General features: G+C 39.4%; 1 non-coding gene across 1 annotated transcript; it reads left to right on the forward strand.

Moving 5' to 3' along the window:
- Window positions 1-4,392: 4,392 nt before the first annotated feature.
- Window positions 4,393-4,500, forward strand: LOC123326985. The gene has a single exon (XR_006541455.1). It is a non-coding gene; the product is annotated as a U6 spliceosomal RNA (small nuclear RNA).
- Window positions 4,501-7,281: the final 2,781 nt, after the last annotated feature.

The following is a 7,281-nucleotide window of genomic DNA, read 5'->3' on the forward strand; positions in this document are numbered from 1 at the left end:
TTGGAAATCAAGATCTGCTGTCCTGACATATAAATGTGTGGGGCATCAGTGTAAATGTGGTACTTGAAGCTTAGGGAGTGGATGAGATATTAAGGAGACTCTGTGTGAGAAGTGGATTTCATACAGAACCCGGAGGAACATTAACATTGAAAGGGATACCAGAATAAGAGGACAAGCAGGAAAGATTCAGAAGGGCAGATGCAGAGGCAGCAAGATAATCAGGAGGGAGTCATGCCACAAAAGCCAGGAAGGAAGAAGGTTTCAGAAGAGAAATGTTAATAGTGACCATTGCTATTATTTCCTAACTGGTCTCTCTGCCTCTAGTCCCTTCCCCTATCCTCCGTAGCCTCATTCTGCTGTCCAAATGCTCTCTCCTAGTACACAAGTCTATTTGCTTTCTTAGACTTGTAGTTATTAGATGTCTGTAGCATTCAGACTTTCATGTATTAAAGAATTAAACCTAAGCCTAATTCATCACCGGAGCCTAATGGGCTTATTGAAAGACCAGTCCTGGGCCTCATACCCAGAGATATTAATTAGGATATCTGGGTCTGAGAATTTGTCTTTTTAAAAAGGCCCCCAGATAGTTCAGTTGCAAACTGTCTATTGACAGTGGTTTATCAAACAGTGGCCTAGGGGGATGAAGTTCAAGTTCCCTAGTAAAAGACTCATGGCCTTTAGCCTCTGGCTTCCATCTCCATTTTCCTCCTCACCACTCCCTCTTTCCACCAGCCCACCTCCATCGTGGACTCTGTTTTCTAGCCTTGCCAGAATCACAAAGATAAGTTGGAGTTGGTGGAGAGAAAAGTCCTTTCTGGAAAAGGGACCAGCTTATGCAGAGGGACCAAGGTGAGGCAACATAATGTGAGAAAATAGGGACCAGTCCAGTTTGAATGGTTGTAGCAGACACAAAGAAATCAGTCTGGAAAGATGGCCTGGGGCCAGACTGTGGAAAGCCCCTAATATCAGATTGGGGAATTTATAATTGTTCTGCAGCAAAGTGGGCTGCTTGGCTCTTTCATGCTTTGTTTTGTTTGTTTGTTTGTTTTCTTTTTCTATCCTGGATGTAAGTATCCGTACCTCCTTCTTATTATTGAGACTGTCATTACTGTTGATTTTTTTTTTTTTTTTCTGAGTCTGGACTTCATGTGGAAGAATCTAAAAATGAAGACTTGAAAGAAGGAAGGGAATTTTAAATTTCTGGAAGGATTAAAGAATCTTGAATTATCCAGACTTAAATTTAACCACAGTCGTGAGGCAATTAATCAACTTTCAGTTTTCCTGAGCCTGGTTAAGAGGCAGGTAAGCCACTGTGACTGTGCTCTTAACCTTTGTGAATGAAAAAAAGCAAGACATAGTTCAAGTGACTGGAGTTCTGACTCCTCACCATTAAACTGAACACCATGCATTTTTTTTCTCCAAGGGAAGATTTCAGCCTAGCTGGGTCCAAGAGAACATACGAGCACCTTATGCTGAACACATACTTAGAGAACTGGATGGGTTTTGCCATCTGCTAAGCCTCACATAGCCTCCAGTTTGAAGTTGAAGCGATGTCAGAAGCTGATTTAAGCAGCTTACATATGTTGCACTGCAGGAAAAACATTGGACGTTGGGGACTCTGGAAAACAATGCGAGGCATTTGGGGTCCATAAACACTTCGTGTTTGTGACAAAACGTGCCCAGTAGCCATAGGGCAACACTTTTTCCCCCTTAGATTTAAGTGTAGGTTTTTCTCCTTTGCTTAAAGTATTTTCACATTATCTTGTGTATTTGCTGGAACCGTGATCATCATTCATGCAGCAGGTAAGGTTATCTTAGTTAATCACAACTTTATTTTGTTGCTTTAAGTTTGACAGAAAATGCCAGTAATGTGGCATACTTCGGGAAATTATTCTAGGGATTTGCCATTACTGATAATGTTCTTGGAAAATCTAGATGCATAATAAATGAATACATTTATAGTAACCAACCTTTAAAATTCTTTACAGGTTCCACATGCACACTGGACATGGTGCAAATCACTCAGCTTGTTCTCCAAGGCGTGTGGTGAGACTGTACTTACCTTTCTAGTCATATGTCCCCCTCTTTCTTGTTCTTTGCTATCCAGTGAACCTGTATGACTGTCATTCTCCAAACACATTAGATTTTTAAAAATCTCGAATTGCATTTCTTTTTCCTTCCTTTCCTGCTTCTCCCCATCAACTCTCTCTGTTGATAACTTAACTATTAATAAGAACCAGTTCAAGTTCCCTTTGTCCATGGAATCTTTTATAATAACCTGTTAAAATGTCCTTATAGTACTTAGCATGGTCTGCCTTGCTTCATAGTTATAAATATATTCAAGCTCTGCTTTTTATGGGCCATCCTTTTCTTTATCATCCAATAACAATCCATATTCTCTTCATGTGTATTGCAAATCCCCCTCCTGTGAGCCTTGAGAAATTATGAAAATTCTAAGGCATGAGTATCAGCAGTTGTAATAAGGGTGGATACTATTTTTCCATTATTTTGCAGCTTTTAAGAAATGAGTGATTTCCTATTTAAACTCAAATTTTGGAATTCCCTGAGCATAGTTGTAGATCTAGACACTTTTATACACCCAGAAACAACTGTTTAGTGGTGAGTATTGGCCAGACTTTTAGAGACACATGAACTCTTCAATAATCCACTCAACCCTTAATGGCTTATGTTTTCTGCCACAGTCCCTCTAGGCATACACTTGTGATTCTCAGGCTAATACATTTCCCACATTTTTTCTTTTTGTTCCTAGACACATTTCACTCCAGATTTCTCTGCTGATATCCTTTTATCATCTCATAATTGCCACTCCATGCTCCTGAAGGTATTCGTCTATCCCTCTCATCCTCTGTGTGGACATATATCCCTTCTGTAATTCCTCAAAGTGTAAATAACATTAGACTGTGGTGTTTTGACAAAATTTTCCTATAGTATGAAGTAGGAAACTTTAAATACAGATATCTGACACCACAGTTCTTGGAGTCTGTTTTCTATGTCCCTTACCAGCAATTTACCTGGGCCTGCCAATAACTTATCCATCCTATACTAGAGAACCTTCTTTCTGTATTTTCTCCCTATATCCCATCCCAAATAGAGGAAGCAAAAAACAATTCACAGAATATTCTCTGTAGAATTGTACACCTCTCCCAGTGAAGTTAGTTTTCACATTATGAAATGGAATGCATTAACATTTCTTCTTCAAATGAAGGATTGCCCAAGAACCGTGGGTCAATACTGGTGTTACTAATGAATAAAAATCTACATTAAAGTGGTGAACAAAGATCTAAAGCACAGCTCTCTAAAGTCAGATTTTAGCTTCCACCTTTGAAATGTAGCAATTTCTTAGAACAAGTGACATAAAGGTAGGTTCTCCCCAATGAGTGGAAACTGAATAATTTATCACTAGCATTGTTTAGATTGCCAGTGCATGGTGATAATAAAAAAAGCCTGACTTTCTTTAAATTGATTTTATTACTGCTTTTAAATCCTTGACAGATAATATACCCTCTTATGGCCTGCAGAGGAAGAATAGTAGGTTGTCGAGGGGGGCTTTTCCCCTTACCAGCCCCTCCCTGCCACTGCTTGGACTCTCCCAAATGGCAAATCTCCTATATTTAATAACTTAAAGAACCAGATTCTATCTGCAAAGACATCAGAGAAAGTGTTGGCAGCATTTTGGGGGTGGAAGGGAATGACTAAATATTTGTTTACATACTTTCCTGATTTCTAGAAAGGTAGGTTTCATTCCTTCAAGACAAAACTCTTATTCAGTTGAATTTCTGTGCAGTGTTCCATCTAGAAAGCATCTGGCCAAAATGGGGTGCTCACGGGGTGTTTGTGTTTTTGAGTTGAGTTAAATATATATCCTCTTTGTTTAAAATTTTTGCCTTGCCAAGAATCATGGAGTTTCTTCTCAAACTTTCACGGGCAATCCCATGCACATCTAGTGTATCAGTTTCTGTTGAGAAAGTGTGGAGTAGAAGGATTTGGAGTAGAGGTTGTGAATCAGAACACTGGTTCAGGCTACCTTTCTTGCGCAGGGCCAAGGAGGACAAAGGTTTCACGTCACATATAACAATGAAAAGAAAGCTTGGAAACCGGCCACCTGTCTTCCCCACTGTCAGCTGTGACTTTGGACAGGTTATTTAGTTCTCTATGCCCTAATTTTCTCACTTGCAAGTTGGAGAGAAGAGTACTCTGTTTTTAATTAGAGTTGTCATGCAGATTAAATGAGGTAAGTCAAGTACAGCATTCAGCAGGATGCAGGGACCAGGAACGCTTGTGCACTTTTGTGGCTGTGGAGTCTGGCGCAAAGCAGCACAGAGTAACCTGGCAGAACTTAATCGGATTAAGCACTAAGGACACACTTGTGCAGTGCTCGCTTTGGCAGCACGTATTCCAAAACTGAAAGGATGCAGAGACGATTAGCATGGTCCCTGCACCGGGATGACATGCAAACACACACACACACACACACACACACACCCCCATACACACACACACACACACGTTATGACTTTGTGATTCCATTCGTAGAAATAGAGCCGAGAGAAATTTTCACACAGCACCGTAGGGCAAGTTAAGTGTCTTCAGTTATGTAGGGATGGAAACTGATATTTACGAAATTTCTACCAGGTGCCAGACACTCTACAGAGGCTGCTTCATTTAATCCTCAAGGCATCATTACAAGATTATTTTATCTGTTTAACAATTGGGAGAAATGATTGTCTGTGAGGTTCCATAACCTGACAAGGACACTGTGCTGATAATGGGCAAAGCTGGGACTCTAACTCGGGTGTAAGTTTTACTCCATTCCAATGTCTCATGCAGAGTCTGAAAAGAATAATTCTCTCTCTTTTGTTTCCTTCATAGATTGTTGTGCGGATGAGTTCTTATATCACATGACTTTCCAACTGTGTCTCCATGTCCTCTTCTCTTCTATTTTCACATATTATCCCTCTTTCATCCCATCATCCCCCCTATTCTTTATAATCTATGCTTTTTTTCTCATTTCAGTGAAGATATTCTGAGATATATAGAGATATATATATATATATCTTAGATTAAAAAATAAGAAAAATTCAGTTATACTAACATTAATAGTTACAAATTAAAGAGATTGGAACATCAGCTACTATTTAAAATGGAACAGATCAACTGCCTTTTCAGATGTCAACCAGGTCACACGATTCACTTCCTTCTTTTTTAAAGTTGACTCAGCTGAATAAAGCGTTCTGGGTTTTAATGAGAGGGCTTTAGGATAAGGTCCAAGTTCATTGATTCCTGATACATCCATACATTTTCTCACTTACTTTTGTAAAGAATAAACTGTGTCTCTTTAACTTTGAAAATGGAATTTAAATTTTCACTGATTGAGTAATTTCTACTCTCAGGCAAAGGACATTTGTCATATAGCCACATGTTTTACTAATGGATTGGTCAGTTGTATTGAGTTTCCAGGTGACATTAATTTTCCAAACATTAATTTATCATATATGATCTGATGATGATTTAGTATTGCAGGGGTCCCGTGGACTGCTTACAAACACATGCACACAAACACACAAACACCTCATCCTCGGGCATAGTTGCATAAAGGTGAATTAGACATTTCATAACTTGTAGGTTATGGTACAAGAGAGCAGAGAAAGTGGTTCACAATGAGTTTCATTATGAGAGAAAAATGCTATGGCCGAAAAAAAAATAAATAAAAGAGGGGTGGAATCATAACAAATGTTCTTCATTTGTATGTGGTGCTGGGCTCTGTGAATTATTTATGTCTCTGGGCAAGGCCTGGGAAGTATTTCAATGAAGCCTAATTTGTCAAGGTTACTTCTACTTTACCATATTTTTCCTAACTATATCTTTCTGGATAGTACCACACATAAATATTTTCATTGTGTTCTGCATTTATTTGCAATATTGATGGCACTGTAAAATGTGGGGTATTAGCACCTCTTTAACCAATGTCAGGCAAGAATTAAGATCGGAAACACCAGTGTCTTCCTTTTAGAAATATAGAGGTTAACTTTGATTATTATTCAGCTTTTGTGGCTGATGAGCCAGCTATAAGTCATACTGTGGAAAATTTATTGTCTAGAAATCATGCTACTGAATATTTTATCTTACTGGAAATGTGCTATAAAGGGGCTGCATCTTTAATCAAGTACATGGCGATGTTGCAATATCTTGGTTGCACAGTCACATGAAAAAGTTGAGGTTAAGCAAAACTAAAGGCCTGGCTTCTGGGGAGAGCGGTGGTTGTGGCTGTGTATGTAGACATGATTCCTCTAGGAGGTCATTTTATTTTGCCTTTGACTTGAAATCTCAAAATACGTTCCAAAGGAAAACCTTGGCTCATTGTAATGTTCGGGTCGCAGTTACACCAGGTAGAGACGTGTGAGTGACATGGCAGTCAGGGAGGAAAGAAAGAGGAGAATCAGACATTGTCTGCTCTAGTGTTTTCGGTTTCTATTTCTGATGTCTGTTCAAAATCTCACAGAAAATCAGAGGAAATTCCCTGTTTACAGAGGAACGACTGTTCTAAGGGCAGAGATGAAGTGCCCAATTTGTACGTGGGGGTGCCTTAAGTGTGCACTTGTTCTCAACACCTGGTTGCGCGCGTGGGGAGTGCCTCAACCCCTCCCCTCTGCCACCCCAGCCATGGATGCTTGAGGGCTTCTGTTGTTGTATGGGGTTTTGTTTTGTTTAGACATTGAAGAGAGGAAATGATTGTTTCTTGTTGGATCTGACTTTCCCTTCAAATCTTGGGATTATTGGACAACTCTATCATGATGCTTTATTCCTTTTCAGTGACTAAGAAACATAAGAAAGGGATTCTGAAGGAGGTTTCAGAAAAATAGCAGAATCTGAAAAGACACTAGCTGGGAGAAGAAGACCCATAGGGAGGTTAAAAATACCACTGAAATATTATCAAACCAGCATCAAACTTGTTTTGACCTTGTTTAGTTACTTTTAGTGTCAATCTTATTGTCCTTTTATAATTTTTCCCCAAAGCCTAATTCTTACCCCTTAAATATCTTTTTCCCTGGACCCCTCACAACCTGGGAGAGCCTAGCTGCTTGTTGCACAAGATTTAAAACCACCTTACTGAGCCTTACGGTCGCTAGATCATTCTAAATCGTTGGTATGTAAACCAGTGCTGTTCAGTAGAACATTTTTGGTGATGGGAGTATTTTGTACCGTGCTGTCTGATGCCATAGCCACTAACCTCATGTTGCAATTGGGCCTTGAAATGTGGTC

Source organism: Neomonachus schauinslandi, chromosome 1, assembly GCF_002201575.2.
Source record: "Neomonachus schauinslandi chromosome 1, ASM220157v2, whole genome shotgun sequence".
Lineage (NCBI taxonomy): Eukaryota > Metazoa > Chordata > Mammalia > Carnivora > Phocidae > Neomonachus > Neomonachus schauinslandi.